At 38.9% G+C, this 18,821-nt stretch overlaps 1 long non-coding RNA gene and 1 pseudogene across 1 annotated transcript; one reads left to right on the top strand and one right to left on the bottom strand.

The window, feature by feature from the left end:
• Window positions 1–299: 299 nt before the first annotated feature.
• LOC139038402 (uncharacterized) lies at window positions 300–5,101 on the bottom strand. Its single transcript, XR_011491364.1, has 4 exons — window positions 4,968–5,101; window positions 4,725–4,845; window positions 4,187–4,257; window positions 300–404 (listed from the first exon to the last, which is right to left on the bottom strand). It is a non-coding gene; the product is annotated as an uncharacterized lncRNA (long non-coding RNA).
• A 286-nt stretch (window positions 5,102–5,387) lies between these two features.
• Window positions 5,388–6,532, top strand: LOC110122192 (large ribosomal subunit protein eL28-like; annotated as a pseudogene).
• Window positions 6,533–18,821: the final 12,289 nt, after the last annotated feature.

Here is an 18,821-nt window from a genome sequence, read left to right as displayed (position 1 = left end):
AAACATTAGACTCAAGAGTTAGACAAATTTGCAGTTACCTTGAGAGCCCAGGTGGTACTAGTGGTAAAGAACTTGCCTGCCAATACCAGAGACAGAAGAGACACAGGTTCGACCCCTGCGGCAATCTCCTGGAGGAGGGCACAGCCACCCACTCCAGTATTCTCGCCTGGAGAATACCATGGACAGAGGAGCTTGGCAGGCTGTGGTCCATAGGGTTGCAAGGAGTCAGACACAACTGAAATGATTTAGCACACACACAATTTATTGTTCAAACCAAGAAACTTTTGAGAGGATAACAGGGCACTGTAAACATTATGCCAGGTCAGCAGGCATAAATTGGAACCATCCTGATAAATTATCACGTGTGATCATCCCAATGTGTTCTTTGGCAAAGGAACGTAATGCTGCAAAGAAAGCATATCCTTGAATTAATGAAATGCTCAGGAAGAGGTACTGTATTAGCCTGCCACCATAACAAAGTACTGGCTTCCCTCATAGCTCAGTGGATAAGGAATCCGCCTGCAACGCAGGAGACCCTTGTTCGACTCCTGGGTTGGGAAGATCTGCTGGAGAAGTGATAGGCTACCCACTCCAGTATTCCCCTGTGGCTCATCTGGTAAAGAATCTGCCTTCAATGCAGGGAGACGTGGGTTCAGTCCCTGGGTTGGGAAGGTCCCCTGGAGACGGGAAAGGCTCCAGTGTTCTGTCCTGGAAAACTTCATGGACTAGTCAATGGGGTCACAAAGAGTCAGATTCAACTTTCACATTCACAACGAAGTACTGGACACTGGGTGGCTTAAACAACAGAAATTTATTTTCTCACAGTTCTGGAGGGTGGAGCCTGAAATCAAAGGGTTGGCAGGGTTGGCTTCTTCTGTAGCCTCTCTCCTCGAATTACAGATGGCCATCTACTTCATGCATCTTCACATGGCCTTTCCTCCATACCTGCCTACCTCCAGATTTCCTCTTCTTAACAGGATACCAGTCATACTGGTAGGGCCCATCCTAATGACCTCATTTTGACTTAACTGTCTCTTTAAGGATGTATTCACAAACGTATCACATTGTAACCTATCGGGGTTAGAACGTCACCATATGAATAGGGATTTGGAATGTACACAACTCAGTCCACAACCCATTCTGATTCCTAAACAAAACCCAAAGTTTTACAAAAGCAGTTCATGCCTTCTGAGAATGGCCAGGCTCTTCAAGAGATCAAGAATCCAAGGTTCTGAGATTCACAGACTCACCAGGGAGAGATGATGGGAGGTGTGGTCACACACATGGCAGCATACAGATGAAGCAAAATTTCACAATTAAGAGCAAGAGTGATGTTTAAAATATGTAATTGATACACTATGGTGCTGCTGCTGAGTCACTTCAGTCGTGTCCGACTCTGTGCGACCCCATAGGCGGCAGCCCACCAGGCTCCACCGTCCCTGGGATTCTCCAGGCAAGAACACTGGAGTGGGTTACCATTTCCTTCCCCAATGCATGAAAGTGAAAAGTGAGTGAAGTCGCTCAGTCGTGTCCGACTCTTAGCGACCCCATGGACTGCAGCCTGCAAGGCTCCTCTGTCCATGGGATTTTCCAGGCAAGAGTACTGGAGTAGGTTGCCATTGCCTTCTCCATGATATACTATAGGCACTGACAAACTACTATGAATATCAGCCACCACAAAGCTGGAGCAGGCCCTGGATGCCATACTTATGCCCAGGGCTAACCGTTAGTGGGAGAGTTATGAGGGAGACTTACAGGTAGGCTTAGTCCCCAGGTCAAGGCTTGGAGAACTAGGGCAGCAGGGACTCGAGGAAACAGCTGTTTACTAACGAGGTAGAAGTGTTCTAATGTTTTAACAACCAGTGCATACACCTGTGATCACCAACTATCAGCCCCTGTTAGAAGATGAGCAATTTGAGTCTTACCACTTATGAGCTCTGCAGTCTTATCTAATAGCATCACCTCTTTGGGCATTAAGTTTACTGAGATCTGTGAAAGCTGCATGTCCACAAGGCTCAGCTACTTGAATACTATTGTCATGTCAGCAGTTTCTCCTTAGGTTTACTGGTGCACGCACACACACACACACACACACACACACATACACACACACGCACACACACACACTATCCCACATTCCAAAGACCACCTTGATATCAATTTCCTTTCACTTTCCTTTCACTTTCTTCCTTCGTTTTTCCTTCCTATTGCTCAGAAACTATCTGGGAGTGACATAGAGGGCTCTCACATGATCAGAGCCAAATGCTTCTAGCTTGACATTAGGAAGTTAGCATCTGAAAGTAACCAGTTGATACCTTGAAATTTTATTTGAGAATAAAAATCCAGAGAAGTTTTCATGGACCAGGGAAAGTTTTCAATCTCATTCAAAACCCACTTATGTGGATATTTAAGATCTTTCGCATGTGTGCTAAGTTGCTTCAGTCATGTCCAACTCTTTGCAATGCTATGGACTGTAGCTCTCTAGGCTCCTCTGTCCATGGGACTCTCCAGGCAAGAATATGAGGTGGGTTGCCATGCTCTCCTCTAGGGGACCTTCCCTACCCAGGGATCAAACCCTCATCTCTTAGGTCACCTGCATTGACAGGTGGGTTCTTTACTACCAGTGCCACTTAGGAAGCCCTCAAGATCTTTTGGTGAGCAACAAATTGTGCACTAACAGTTTTGCATGTGTCTAGATTGAGCAGTGCTCAGTTCCCAGGAATCGGTCCTCTTGTGATCTGGGCACTGGATTTTCCAAATTTAAAAAAGAAACTAGTAAGGGATAGAGAAAGGAGCAAAGTATTAAAGGCAAAGCAGTGGTGAAATGTTGGTAACTCCCTAGCCTGGAAACAACTCATCGAGTAAATATTTTCATTACATCAAATTATGTCTCTCAGAAAATAATGATGGTCTATTCACCCTTTCTACTATAATCCAAAATAACACAAAATGGGCAGGATAAATCATTGTAGGAAAGTATTCCTGAGGTACCAGGGTTCCAGAATGAGATAGCAGAATTTCATAACTTTACAATGTTTAAAATCAGAGCATAGTGTCATCTATGGAGACAGAAAGATAAACAAATTACTTTCAAAGTTCTATTTAACTTTCGATGTAAAGATTAAAATGCATGAAAAATGTATAAAAGCCAAGAATTCTGTGTGAGGTTTTATGGGCAAGAAATTGGTATCAATCTTTACAAAAAAAATTTTTTTAAAACATTGATTTCCTTCCTGAGATTTATTGTAAAACCATTTGCAGAAAATTCATGGAAAACCCCAGAACAGGAGATCATTTTATGTAGTAAATAACTCCAGCCATAGGTTAAATATGTATCTCACCCCAGCTTGACAGAAGGATCGGGAAACCACCCCCCAAGCAAAAGGGATTATGCTGCATTGGAGCTAAACCTCAGAAGAAAATATTGCTGTGAGGGGCTTCATATTTTGTCTCTAATATGGGGGATGGAAAGCAGGGAAGATAATGACCACCAACAGTGTAAGGAAAATGTAACTAAATATGGCAGCTCCGAGAAGACAGATGAGTTATGGAATCCCAAAGCACCCAGATTCACTTTAGAGTTTACAGGTGATGATTCCCTTTGATTCATGGTCGTAGTTCTTAAGGGCAAAAGAACTTAGTTAGCTGGAGAAGGGGATGCAAACATAAAGAAAGGCTTCTCCAGCTGGGAAAACAAAAGATGTTTGGGATGATGTCGATGAAAGCTTTTTTAAAGTGAGAGGTACAGAGAGAGTGTAAGAGGAAGGCAGCTGGAGTTTTTCCAGATCCGCTAATGATGCATGGTGCTGCTGACAAAGCAGTTCACCCAACCAGTGCAAGAGAGAGCTGCCTGGGGGACCTGCCCTTTCTCTCAGGGTTGGACCCTAAGAGTCCAGGTTGGGGGAGCCTTCCCCACTTGGTTCAGAGAGCTTTTTTCTTTTGCTCTAATTTAAATGCTTACCACTGGGACATACTTAAAGCTTAGCTTATTTTTTTCCCCCTTTTCAGACTTCATTCCCCTTAGCAAGTATTTGGTTTCTAAGATCAGAAATCAACAGGGGAGAGGACGTTAGCCTGGGTTATAAAATGAAATGAAACGCCTTCACTTTTTCATCCACATTTACCAAAATGCTTGGTTCTTTGCTCGCAAGACTAGAAAAACCCAACCTGGGTTTAAAATACTCACCTATTTTGCCCATCCCAGGGACCCAGGAGCCTGTGAGTCTTGGTAATTGTGTCTGGTTGGGCCTGTGTGATCTGAAATGCAAAGTACAGTACAGGACAACATAATTCATTTTAGTCTCTTTTTCCATGTTGTTTCTCCAACTGAGGCAAGATGACATGTGCCACAAAGCCATCATCTGTGATGGTCTTAGAATTTATAATTTCAAGTTGCAGATCCCACATCACTTTCTCACCCATTATCACTAAATGACCTCTAATTCCTCCTTACCCAGTTTCAACGTGGGGACTTCCTCGTCTCTGGAAGCAGTTCACTCCATCATCAAACTTTACTGTGTGATGGACTCTAAATTTGACAAGGTTCTTTCCAGGTTACAGCAGTAAGGCCAATATGTTCACCTTCTAAACCCACACTGCAGATACTGCCCTCCTGTTTGTGACCATTATCTATAGCTAAGCTCTTCCCAGCCCATGGAGCTCTATAGAGAAACTATTCAGATGTGTTGTTTGCAGTTTGGTTTCATTTCGTGATACAACCTTACCTCTAGCATGGCTGATTGAGTCTGGACATTGGGAAGAATGTTCTCAAATGAAGGTCTTTACACATTGGAACAGTTGCTACAGGGAGGAGTGAAATGCAGGGGATGTCCTCAAAATGTCCTTCTAGTATTTAGAACAGAAGTAAATATTTTACCAACTCTAATGCCTTTGTAAGAGTGCTACACAAAGTCACACCTGAGACAAAAGAATGCATTGGTTGCTCTCTCTCCCATGCAGTCAGGTACCTCTCAAATGGTGGCAAGATGGTCCTAGAGACTATTTCACGTCTGGAGTCAGCACACTAAGGCACATGAACCAAATCAGTTCCATTTCCTGTTTCTGTAAGCCCTATGAGCTAAGAATGGTGTTTACATCTGTTAACAGCTGAAAAAAACAAAAGAAAGAATATTTGTGACACATGAAAATTAAATTCAAATGTCAATGCCCATAAATAAACACAACTTAAAAGACAACCATGTTCATCATTTACATGTTTTCTGTGGTCAATTTCACATTCAACATTTCAACTTTCAGCACAGTGGAATAGTTGTGTCAGAGAGCATTAGAACTGTAGAAAGCCTAAAATACTTTCTATCTAGTCCTTAATGAAAAATATTTGCTGGCTCTTTCCATCTCAGGCTGCCACAGTGAGTGGAGCCACAACCATGTACACGAATCTATAGTGTATGGTCATGCAGAACTGCTCCAGCTTCTTGATCAAGAGGAACAAGCAGACTTACAACACCAAAGAGGAACTAAAAAGCCTGTTGATGAAGGTGAAAGAGGAGAGTGAAAAAGCTGGCTTAACGACTCAACATTCAAAAAATGAAAATCATGGCATCTGGTCCTATCACTTCATGGCAAATAGATGGGGGAAAAGTAGAAACAGTGTCAGATTTAATTTTCTTGGGCTCCAAAATCAATGTGGATGGTGACTGAAAAGCAATGACAAACCTAAATAGTGTATTAAAAAGCAGAGACATCACTTTGCTGACAAAGGTCTGTATAGTGAAAGTTAAGGTTTTTCCAAAAACCAGTAGTAATGTATTGATGTGAGAGCTGAATCATAAAGTAAGCTGAGCACCAAAGAATTGATGCTTTCAAACCGTGGTGCTGGAGAAGACTCTTGTGAGTCCCTTGGACTGCAGGGAGATCCAACCAGTCAATCCTAAAGGAAATCAGTCCTGAATATTCATTGGAAGGACTGATGCTGAAGCTGAAACTCCTATACTTTGGCCACCTGATGCGAAGAGCTTACTCATTGGAAAAGACCCTGATGTTGGGAAAGATTGAAGGCAGGAGGAGAAGGGGACGACAGAGGATGAGATGGTTGGATAGCATCACTGACTCAATGGACATGAGTTTGAGTAAACTCTGGGAGGGAGTGAAGGACAGGAAAGCCTGGCCTGCTGCAGTCCATGGGGTCGCAGGGAGTCGAGCACGACTGAGTGATCTGAAGGCCTGCAGCTCCTTCCACTACAGTGGGCTCATCCAGGGCAAGACTGTGGGCATGCAGCCGGCAGTCAATGGCAAAAGGGCCGTGATGATGCTGGAGGTCGGCCAGCACTAATCGGCTGCTTCCTGTGTGTGGACCACCAGCAGCAAGGATGCCCAGGCCAGCTTTAGAAGCATCCGGCACATGATCTGGAAGAACAAGTACCACCCGGATTTGCACATGGCCACCATCCCCAGAGCCAGAGCCATTCTGTGCAACCAGAAGCCTGTGATGGTGAAGAGGAAGTGGACCCACCCCATCAAGAAGCTCCTGAACCATCTATCCCCTCCTCAAAGCAATAAAGCTGTCAGCTGACTTTGCTCAAATAAACAAACAAACAAAAATTTGCTGATGACTGATATATGTCCTTCCCAAGTCTTCCTGATCATGTTCCTTAAACTTAACAGTCTGTTTCTTTGCCTGAATCTGTATCCTCAACTCATTGTTTACAAAGCTTTCTGTACAATGCCCAGCACATATTATTAAGCAGTTAAGTACTGAATAAATGAATATAACCACTAATCTCATTGTAAGACAAATGGAATAGCATATCAGAAGCTCAAAAGATGAAAAGCCAATGGTACTTCTTGTTAAAAATGGTTCAGCACCATTTTCTTGGTGAACATGCAGTTTGAGCTAAAAATGTCTGCCATTCTCTCAGTATAAGATCTACTGGTTCTAGACTCCCTGGCTTGTAATTACAAAGCAAAATCTTCTAATGCCAATAATAAGACCAACTTCTATACTTTTTAAGTGCAATCTTCTTGATTATAAGCAGCCACTGACTGAAGACTTCAATTAGAGAGGGAGATTTCTTAAACCCTGGGGCAAAAGTTTAGTTCAAAACAACTTGGAAAGTGGTTTAACTCTTTGAGGATCACCTGTCTCCCAGCATACAGCACTCACAACAAACCCATGATTTTGCACAGTTTAAAGAAAAGAATCCTTCTGTGTTTCTTATTGGGTGGTTCCTACCTCCTGAACACTGTCACCCTGGTTAAAGTGAATATGGAAGAAATGTGGGTAGGGAAGACAGAGTTCAGTTTGCTTGTTTAAGTCTCTTTATTCTATTTCAAAATAGCTGGTCCTGGGTTTAGAAGCTGTAGAATCTTCAAAACCCTTTGGAAGAGTGCAGACATAAATTGAAGCTATGCCTACCGAGCAGAGACTGCAAGAGACTGTGATCATACGCCATATCTCAGGAAGAGCCAAGCATTCCTGTGCAGAAGCCAGCCAAGCTGGGAAGTAGAGTGACAAAAAGGAGCCTAGAGAAATTCCATAAACAGAATCAAGAAATGTCTCATCTCCCAAATGGAAATATGTATTCTATAGTTTCTACAAATTTTCAAATATTCAGAATGAGATTTATACTTGGGCAATCAAGTATAAATTAAAGCAATAAAGCCCCCTTATGCTCACGTATTCAATCACTCGCTCCTTCTTTCTGTCACCTTCTCTATGAAGCCTTCATTATTTTACTATTTAGTTCAGACCTAGTAAATTCATTATTCTCACAGTTTTTCACACTTGGCTTCCTTTCAACCCATAAGCATTATTCTTCCTTACTCTTAAGTGTCACACTTCGGCCTCTAGAGGGAGTTCAAGTCCCCAGATCTTCAAGAGGAAGAGTTCTGTTGTGACGTGTGGAGGACCCAGTTCTGTTGGGCCCAGGTGTCTGGGATGGAGCCTTTGGTGAGAGGAACCATGAGGTTCAAGGCTCTCCTCCTGCCTAGAATACTCACCAGGATTCCCTCTCCTTTGAGAATCTCCCTTGTCCTCTTAGCCTTTTTTTAAAAAGCTCTAAAAACTGTTTCACTTTTTTCTTTCTCTTTCTGGCTGTATAGCTTCTATGACAGTCTAAGCAGAGGGATCCTCCCAGTTCAGATACAGTCTAAACTAGCTCATGAGGAAAGGAGATCAGAGAAGCATTTCATAAAAAGTTCTGATTAGTAATGTGACAAAATAAATGTTAGTGCAGTCACTATGGAAAACAGTATGGAAGTTTCTCAAGAAATGAAAATATAACTAATATATGATCCAGCAATTCCACTTTGAGGTATCTGTCCAAAGAAAATGTAAACTAACTCAAAAAGATATATGCATCCCCAGGTTTATTGCAGCCTTGTTTACATTAGCCAAGATACAAAACAACCTTTGTCCACTGATGGATGAATGGATAAAGATATATAGGTATATATATATATATATATATATATATATATATATATATAATGGAATATTGTTCAGCCATAAAAAAGAATGAACTCTTATCTATGACAACATGAATGGGCCTTGAGGGCCTTATGCTAAGTGAATTAGGTCTGACAGAGAAAGGTCAGACAGAGGCAAACAACATTTTATTTCTACAAGTTTAAATTATGCTACAAATTAATTAGCATTAATATGGTATCCTGTACTTCAAGAGATTTGTTATAACAAAGAATTTAGGGCCTCCAAATTTCTGACTGCTAGTACAGAAAACTTATCCCAGATTTCCTGGGGTCTGTTTATAAAACATTCATAAAGTGGACTTAGCCAGCAAGAAAAATGAAATGACGTGGCAACACCACATGAAATATATTTGCCACAGGATTTTTTTTTAAAAAATCACTATGGTGAAAACATACTAGTTTTTATTGCATTTTAGGGAGTGTGGATTATTGGAGATTATTCAGGAAATAGAAAATGTTTAAAACACAGAAACTTGCTTAACAAAATGTTATAGTCTGATTTTGGTGTGACCATTTATTCCCTACCTGCCTAAAATATTTTTTCTTCTCTTTTGAAGGTCATAATTGTAAATCTACACCCTTTGTTCAGTTTGTGACTATCAGTAATGTGAAGAAGGTGTCCAAACTGACCCACAGTTTAGAAGGAAGGAGAAAGGGAGAAGGGGTTGGTTAAAAGGCACGAACTTCCATTTACAGAATAAATAAGTTGTGAGCATGTAATGTACAGCATGGAAGGAAGGAAAGAAAGAAGGAAGAATAGAGGGAGGGGAAGAGAGAGAGAAAAAGGGAAGGGGAGGAAAGGAATACAGCAGTGTTCCAAGACTCTAGCCCCAACCCTCCCAACCATTCCAGCCTTCCCACTAGAGAAAATCCTTGGTCAGCTCAACTTCCAAAGCCTCTTCTCCATTCTTAAAGAAGGAGGCTTTTTACTTAGGGTGGGGGGAGGGCAAGATTAAGTTGATTGACTTAATAAGGTGTGTTAGAGGGAGGTTTAGGAATGGAAACAAGGAGAAGTAAAGGACCATGCAGGTTGGAGGGGAGACTGGGGAGCAGCTGCATGAACAAAGATTGGAACTCCATTTTTTTGGAGGGGGGAATCTGAATTTCTGTTTTTATTAATTTTTAAATTAATTTGCATTGGATGTAGGAACTCCATTTTATTTACTTTAGGCTTTGAATTTGTTTCTGGGGTACAGCAATGCTCTGAGACTGAACTACACAGGTCTCCAGGTTACTTTGAGCCACAAAGAAAATGTTGATGTGTGTCCAATCCTCTTTGTACATTCTCTCTGAAGCCCATAGTAGGTGGCTGGCTGAGGGTCTACAGATTTTGGAGGTTTGCCGCCCTTATCATAAGGGATATCTGACAAGTCCAGCAGATCAGGACAAATGTAGGCATGGAGACCAGGATCTTGGTGGCAGGTCCACTCAAGGTCAATACCCTACAACAACAGCCCAACTTCTCAGGACAAATTCCCAGGTGGAAAGTAAGACTCTAGTACTAAGACTGAATCTGGAGAAAGTAATTCGGTATCATCAGGGATAATCATTCATTCTAGAGCCAGATCAGCTTGTCTTTTCATGAATGAAGTCCCAGAGAAATATGGGTGAGACTTTAAAATGAGTCTGCTGCTAACAAGTGTTCTCTACCTATAATTGCAGTTACATGGACTATTGGAGGACCTTCACAAATATCATCAAGAATCTGGTCTTGGCATTAGCAAGAGCTCAGTTCTGGATTCAGAGCAAGGTCACCTGCAGAATCTTGGTTTGGTAGATGGGCAGGATATTTTATTTCTCAATTCTCCTTGGTCTCATTTAACTCACCATTGAATCCCTAGGGCTGAAGGATGAACATATTAATCCAGAAGGAACCTATAGGATCTACTTCAATAGGAGTAGATCCTACTTCTATAGGAAAAAGGGCATTTCCCAGAAGAGAGGTTTGCACTGCTATTAATGTAGAAGAGTTTACAAAGGCTCTTAGCTAATGAGGACTTGGGCTCAGGACTGCCAGAGTTTGAATCTTAGCATCACTACATACTAGCTAGATGACCTGGGATAAGCTCCTTAACTATTCTCCGTTCCAGTGTCCTCATCTACAGAGGGATAAGTTGTACATACTTCATGGGGTTGTTGTAAGAATTAAATTGGATAACACATGTAAAACATTGGAAGAGTGCTTGACACATGGCAAATGCTCACTAATATTAGCTGTTGTTTTCAGCCTCAGAAAATCAAAGACTGAGGACAGATAAAGTTGGAAGGTTAAATCTGGTTAAGTGTATTGTTTAACTTGAAAATGTACTTTAATTTTATAAATACATTGGGTATATAATTCTAAATTATTATAGTACTTTGTATTATACATTGTGAAAGTTAATCTAAATTCATTTTGCAAGGCAAAATGCATTTTGATCATGTAAATGCACATGTTCTAGAATTTTCCAAGAGATCATAATTTCTAAAAATATGTTAACTTTATTGGTTATAGCAGAATACATAAGAGCAAGGGTGAAGAAAGAGCAAGGGTGAAGAAAAAGTTGTCTTTACAACGTCATATGTAGGAATTTACTAATACTTTGGTGATTCTCCTCTATGGAAAAAGACATTCACATCTCTGATTGATCATGGAGTCTAGATATCCTTGGATTAACCAAAGAAAGGAAAAAATATGATGTGTAATGGCACTGCCCCATTTCTAGGGAAGTATTTCCTTAAAAACAAGCCATGTTCCAATGCCGTGCCGACTACCTGAAAATCACTTGAGGAACTTGTCTCCATATGGGTCCTAGATTTTTTCCCAGAATTCTACTCAGATTTTAATAACCTCTTCAAGTGATTCTGATCAGTCAGTTTGAGGAATCATTGTACTAGGAAGAGTGAAATCGGCATGATTCCCTCCCTGCAGGAAGAGGAGCAGCTGTGTGCATCCAAGGCTCACAATCAGACCAGGGCCAAGAGAGGGGAGTTTGTGGAAGGAGCAAAGTTCTAACTTCCATTAGGATTGCTCTTTGGAGGATGACCTCGTCCTTCTGGAGATCTCTCCTATTGAATTACTTGAAGGGGCTCTTCCTTTCTCTTTCCTCCTTGTGGCATGATGATGTGGTCATTAAGGTCAGAGATCAGAGGCCCTAGGGCCTCTGAACAGCCCAATGGATGGCTCAGGAGAAATAAAGGATTAAAGAAGTCTCCCATTTCATAGTTGATCCAACTCTTTTATCAGAGTGGAAGGCTACAAAGTAACATGGACCCAAAGTGCTGCAGTGCTAAGTTGCTTCAGCTGTGTCTCTTTGTGACCCATGGACTGTAGCCCTATAGCCCACCAGGCTCCTCTGTTCATAGGATTTTCCAGGAAAGAATACTGGGAGTGGGTTTCCATTTCCACCTCCAGGACCCAAAGTGCTAGCTAGTAATAACAAGGGAGGATTTCTCCAGATTACCGTGCTGACTTGCTCTCTCTCAGAGAAAAGAAGACTGTAGCTCTGGTAGATATGGGTCAGCATCAGCAAACTGGAATTCCAGACTTTCCACTGGAGTCACTTTTCCCCAGTGTCCTATGCTACTCTACTACAAGTCAGCTCATGTTTCTTTTCTCTCATTGGTTTGTGTCTGTCAAGTATATACTCTGCACCCAACACTCTAGGACTACAAAATACATTACATAATCTTTGCTGTTGAACCTACAGGATGGTAAGAAAACAAACCTTAAACATTAGGACAATCATTACTGCCCTGGGGACCAGATCAAGATAACAGAGGATGTGGCGCTCACCTCCTCCCCACAGGTTATTAAAAACACATCTACAGGTGGAACAACTCTCACAGAACATCTACTGAACACTGGTAGAAGACCTCAGACTTCCAAAAGGGCAAGAAAATCTCCACTTAACTGGGTAGGGCTAAAGAAAAAAAAAAGAGAGAGAGAGAGAAAGGAATCAGGATGGGACCCAAGCAAGATGAACCCAAACAGACCTGCACCAAGACATAATAAAAATGGCAAAAGTTAAAGGGAAGATTCTAAAGGCAGCAAGATAAAAGCAGTTCTTTACAAGGGAAACCATAGTGTTATCAGCTGCTTTCTCTACAGAAACACTGCAGACCAGAAAGGAGTGGTAAAATATATTCAAAGTCTTGAAAGAGAAAAATCTGCAACCTAGAATACTCTACCCAGCAAGACTGACATTTAGGATAGGAGGAGAAATAAAGAATTTCTCAGACAAGCAAAAATTAAAAGAATATAGCAATACTGAACCTATCTTAAAAGAAATACTGACAGATCATCTTTAAATAGGGGCCTTCCCAGGTGGCGCTAGTGGTAAAGAACCCACCTGCCAATGCAGGAGACATAAGAGATGTGGGTTCAATCCTTGGATTGAGAAGATCCTCTGGAGGAGGGGATGGCAACCCAATCCAGTATTCTTGCCTGGAGAATCCCATGGATAGAGGAGCCTGGAGGGCTACAGTTCATAGGGTCTCAAAGAGTTGGACACAACTGAAGGGACTTAATACACAGTATGCATTCTGAATAGAAAGGAAGCAAGAAGAAATAGGAAGAAAGAAATAGAAATTGGAATGTAAGTCACTTAAATTAGCCAGTATACAGATCAAAAAGAAAAACAAGCACAAAACCTACTTGTGAAAGCACAGCAAAAAGATAAATATGAAGATGTAAAAAGGGACATCAAATCATAAAGTGTGGGGAAGGAGATGAAGAAATTGCAGATTCTTCTTTTTTTAAAATGTGTTTGAGTCTATATGACTATCAATCTAAAGCAAACAGATATAGGAAGGGTTAACATACTTGAAAAACAAGGCAACTACAAATCAAGAACATACAATAACTTCAGAAAAACTTAAGAGAACACGAGCATAAAATAAAAGAAAATCATCAAACGACAAAAAAATGAAAAGAAAAAGAAAGAAGCAAAGAATCACCTGGAAAAGAAGATCTGAAATGGCAATAAACAGATATGTATCATTGCATAATGCAAGCATGCATTCAGTCATGTCTGACTTTTGTGACTCCATGGACTCTAGCCCACCAGGCACCTCTGTCCATGGCATTTCCCAGGCAAGAATACTGGAGTGGGTTGCCATTTCCTCCTCCAGGGGAATGTATTTATATCAACCTTCAATGTCAATGGACTGAATACTCCAATAAAAAGACAAAGAGTGGCAGACTGGATAGAATAAAAAAGCACCAAGTACTTTCAATATGCTGCCTAAGAGACCCCCTTACAGCAAAGTACACATATAGATTAAAAGTTAAAAGTGAGGGAATGGACAAAGATATTTCATGCAAATGGAAATGACAAGAAAGCAGGAGTTGCAATACTCATATCAGGCATAATAGACTTTAAAGCAAAGGTTATTTAAACAAAAAAGATAAAGAGGGACATTATATAATAATAAAAGGATCAATACAAGAAGATTTTATACTCAGCAACATGTATAGACCTAATATGAGAGCACCCAATTACATAAAACAAATACTAAATAGACATAAAGGATGAAGTTGATAGGAATACTATAATAATAGATTTTAACACCCTGCTCACATTAATGGACAGATCTTCCACATGAGAATCAATAAGGCAACAAAGGTTCTAAATGATATAATAGTATTGATATTTTCAGGACACTAATCCAAAAACAGAAAACACAGAATATACTTTTTTTTCAAGTGCACACAGAATCTTTTCTAGGTTTGACCATATCCTAGGGCAGAAAGCTAACCTCAGCAAATTTAAGAATACAGAAATTATTTCAAGCATCTTCTCTGACCAAAATGGTATGAAACAGGAAATCAACTACAAAAGAAATGAGCAAAAATGATTACATGGAGAATAAATAGCATGATACTAAAAAATCAACAAGGAAATCTCAAAGGAAATTAAAAAAAAATACATTGAGACAAATGACAATGAAAACACAAACATACAAAATCTATGGGATGCAGCAAAAGCATTTATAAGAGGGGAAATTATAGCAATGTATGTTTTCATCAAAAAGCAAGAAAAATCTCAAGTAAATAACATAATTTGTCATCTAAGAGAATTAGGAAAAGAAAGAACAAACAAACCCTAAAGTAGCAAAAGGAAGTACATATCAAAGATCAGGGAGGAAATAAATAGAAAACTTTAGAAAAAAGAAAAAAATAGACAAACCAAGAGCTGGTTCTTTGAAATGGTAAACAAAATTAACAAACCTCTGGCCAGGCTCACTAAGAAAAGACAGAGAACTCAAGCAAAATAATAAATGAAAAAGAAGAAATCTCATCTGTTACCACAGAAATATAAACAATCATGAGAGAATACTATGAACAACAATGAGCTTCCCAAGTGGTGCTAGTGGTAAAGAATCGACCTGGTAGTATTGGAGATACAGAGATGCAAGAGACTCAGATTTGATCCCTGGGTTGGGAAGATCCTCTGCCCCTGAGTAGGAAGTGGCAACCACTCGAGTATTCTTATCTGGAAAATTTCATGGACAGAGGAACCTGGTGGGCCACAGTCATGGGTCACAGTCAGACATGACTGAGCACACAGCATATGCATAAACACTTATACGCCAAGAAATCTGACAACCTAGAAGAAATGGACAGCTTTCTGGAAACATACAGCTCACCAAAATTAAGTCAAGAACAAATAGATAATTTGAACAGACCAATCGCTAGAAGTGAAATAGACTGTAAAAACAAACAAACAAAAAGTCCAGGACCATCTGATTTCACAAGTGAACTCTACCGAACATATAAAGAACTTATACCAATTATTCTCATACTCTTCCAAAAGATTGAAGAGGAGGTAACATCCCCAAAGACATTCTATAAACCCACTGTCAACCTGATAACAAAACCAGACAAAGCCAACACTAAAAATAGAAAATTACAGGCCATTATCTTTGGTGAATATAGTTGCAAAAATTCTCAACAAAGTATTAGCAAATCAAATCCAGCAACATGCAAAAAATATGCAACATGACCAAGTGGGATTCATCCTAGGTTCACAAGGATGATTAACATATACAAATCAATCAATGTCACACTTCACATTAACAAAAGTCAGAAACCACAAGATCATCTCAATAGACGCAGAAAAAGCATTTGACAAAATTCAATACTCATTCATGATAAAAACTCTTACCAAAGTGGGAACAGAGAGAACGTATCTCAACATAATAAAAGCCACTTATGACAAACCCACAGCCAATATAACACTCAATGGTGAAAAGTTGAAAGCCTTCCCACTAAAATCTGGAACAAGACAGGATGTCTGCTCTCACAGTTTCTCTTCAACATAGTACTGGAAGTCAAAGTCACAGCAATCAGACAAGAAAAAGAAAGAAAAGATATCTGAATTGAAAAGGAAGAGATAAAATTCTCACTATATTCAGATAAGATGATACTATATATAGAAAGCCCTAAGGACTCCACACACAAAAAATTACTAAATCTAATAAATGAATTCAACAAAGTAGCAGTTTGCAAGATTAACATTCAGAAATAGGTTGCATTCTTTTACACTAATAATGAAATATCAGAAAAGGAATGTAAAATCCTTGTAAAATATATATAGGCATATATATATATGCAAAATATATAATATATATAAGATATATTATAAATAACTATATAATGTATATAATATAAAATATATTATTATTATATATTATAATATATTATATAATACATTATATTATATATAATATAATATAGTTATTATATTACATTCTATTCTATTCTATTCTATTCTATTCTATTATATAATATTATATTATAATATTATGTGTTATATATAATATTAATGAATATCAATATTATATATGTTAATGAATACATACAATATATTAATGATATTAATGATATATATTATATAATGATATATAATGATATATAATTATTAAAGATATTAATGAATATTAATGAATGCATAAATATATCAATATTAATGAATGTATATAATGTTTAATATTATATATAACACATAATATTATACATTTGTTAATATTAATACTTATATATTAATAATTATTATAATTATAATTGATGTAATAATTATTGTGTATTGCTAATTATATATTAATAATATACAATATTATATACTATATAATATTATATATTAATTAATACTAATATATGTTATGTATTCATTATATCTAATATATTATATGATTATATAATATAATTAATTGTATTATATAATTTATGTTTTATAAAACACATGATATATTAGTATATTAACATATTATATTAATACACAAATATATAATATATAATTATAATTATATATTATAATATAATATTATGTATTATATTATAATAAATATGATATAATAAATACATAGTGTATTTTTATATATTATTTATAAATTATTATATATTATTATATATATTATGTATTACATACATATTATGTCCTATATTATATATATAATATATATATGCAAAATGCCTAGGAATAAATCTGACCAAAGAGGTGAAAGATTTATACCCTGAGAACCATAAAACATTAATAAAGAAAATAAAAGAGAATTAAAAGAAATGGAAAGATATCCCATGTTCTTAGATTGGAAGAATTAATATTGTTAAAATGGCAGTACTATTCAAAGCAATCTATAGATATAATAAGATCCATGACATTTTTCACAGAATTGGAATAAATAATCCAAAAATTTATATGGAAAATGAAAGATTCAGAATTGCTAGAGCAATCCTGGGATGGTGGGGGGAGGTGAGGGGAAACAAAGCTACCGTAGTCAAACCAGTGTGGTATTGGTACAAAAACAGGGATATGGCAAAATGGAGCAGATAGAGAGCCCAGGAATAAACCCACACATCCACAGTCAGTCTTTGACAAAGGAGGCAGGAGTATAAAATGGGAAAAAGACAGTCTCCTCAGCAAGAGGTGCAGGGAAAGTTGGACAGCTGCATGTAAGTTATTGAAGTTAGAATACACTCTCACATCATGACCAAAATAAACTCGAAATGGCTTAAAGACTTAAATATAAGACATGATCCTATAAAACTCCTAGAAGAGACCATAAGCAAAACAGCCTCTGACATAAATCATATCAATGTTTTCTTAGCTCAGTCTCCCAAGACAATTGTTATTGTTTAATTGCTAAGTCGTGTCCGATTCTTTGCGATCCCATGGACTGTAGCCCACCAGGATCCTCTGTTCATGGGATTTCCCAGACAACAACACTAGAGTGGGTTGCCATCTCCTTTTCCAGAGGATCTTCCCAACCCAGGGATTGAATACAGGTCTTTGGCTTAGTATGCCGATTCCTTACCGTCCGAGCTACGGTAGGAAGCCAGAGACAATAGAAATAGAAGCAAAAATTTTTTAAAGGGGTTTCCAGGCAAGATGGCAGAGTGGAAGAATGTGCACATATCCTGCAAGAGCACCCAAATCGCAATTAGCTATTGAACATTCATTGATAGGACGATGCTGCAACCCACCAGAAAAGATAACCCATGTCCAAAGACAAAGAGGAGGCCACAGTGAGACGGTAGGAGGGGCACAATCACAGTAAAACCAAATCCCATACCCGCCAGGTGGGCAGCCCACAAACTGGAGAACAGTAATACCAAAGAAATCCTTCCACTGTTGTGAAGGTTCTTAGCCTCACATAAGGTTTCCCAGCCTGGGGATCCAAAAAAGGGACTGGGAATCTCCAGGGACTCTGACCTAGAAAGCCAGTGGGATCTGATTATAGGACTTCCACAGGACTAGGGGAAACAGAAGCTCCACTCTTAAAGGTCACAAACAAAATCTTGCACACACAAAACCTAGAGGAAAGGAGTAGTGACCCCACAAGAGACTGAAGCAGACCTACCTGCTAGTGTTGGAGGATCTCCTATGGTGGCATGGGTTGGCACAGGCTAGGCACAGGGATGGGGCACTGCAGTGTAGCAGCAGTCTTGGAAGATGCCCCTTGGTGTAAGTCCTCTTGGAGGTCACCATTAACTCTACCATAGATCTCAGGCCAAACAGCTAACAGGGAGAGAATGCAACACTACCCATCAGCAAATAATTGAATTAAAGCTTTACTGAGCAAGGCCCTGCCCACCTGAGCAAGACCCAATTTTCCCCACCCAGTTCCTCCTAGTGGGAAGCTTACACAAGCCTTTTAGCCTCATCCACCAGAGGGCAGACAGAAGAAGCAAGAAAAACCATAATTCCACAGTAGCTAGAACAAAAACCATATTACAGAAAGTTAATCAGGATGAAAAAACAGAGAATAATGTCCCAGATGAAGGGACAAGGTAAAATCCCAGAAAAACAACAAAATGAAGTGAAGATAGCAAACACCCAGAAAAAAAATTCAGAATGATGATAATGAAGATGATTCAGGATCTCAGAAAC

This window comes from Odocoileus virginianus, chromosome 15 (assembly GCF_023699985.2).
Source record: "Odocoileus virginianus isolate 20LAN1187 ecotype Illinois chromosome 15, Ovbor_1.2, whole genome shotgun sequence".
Taxonomy (NCBI): domain Eukaryota; kingdom Metazoa; phylum Chordata; class Mammalia; order Artiodactyla; family Cervidae; genus Odocoileus; species Odocoileus virginianus.
Note: the sequence above shows the minus strand (reverse complement) of the source record. Positions and strands in the feature narration are given on the sequence as shown.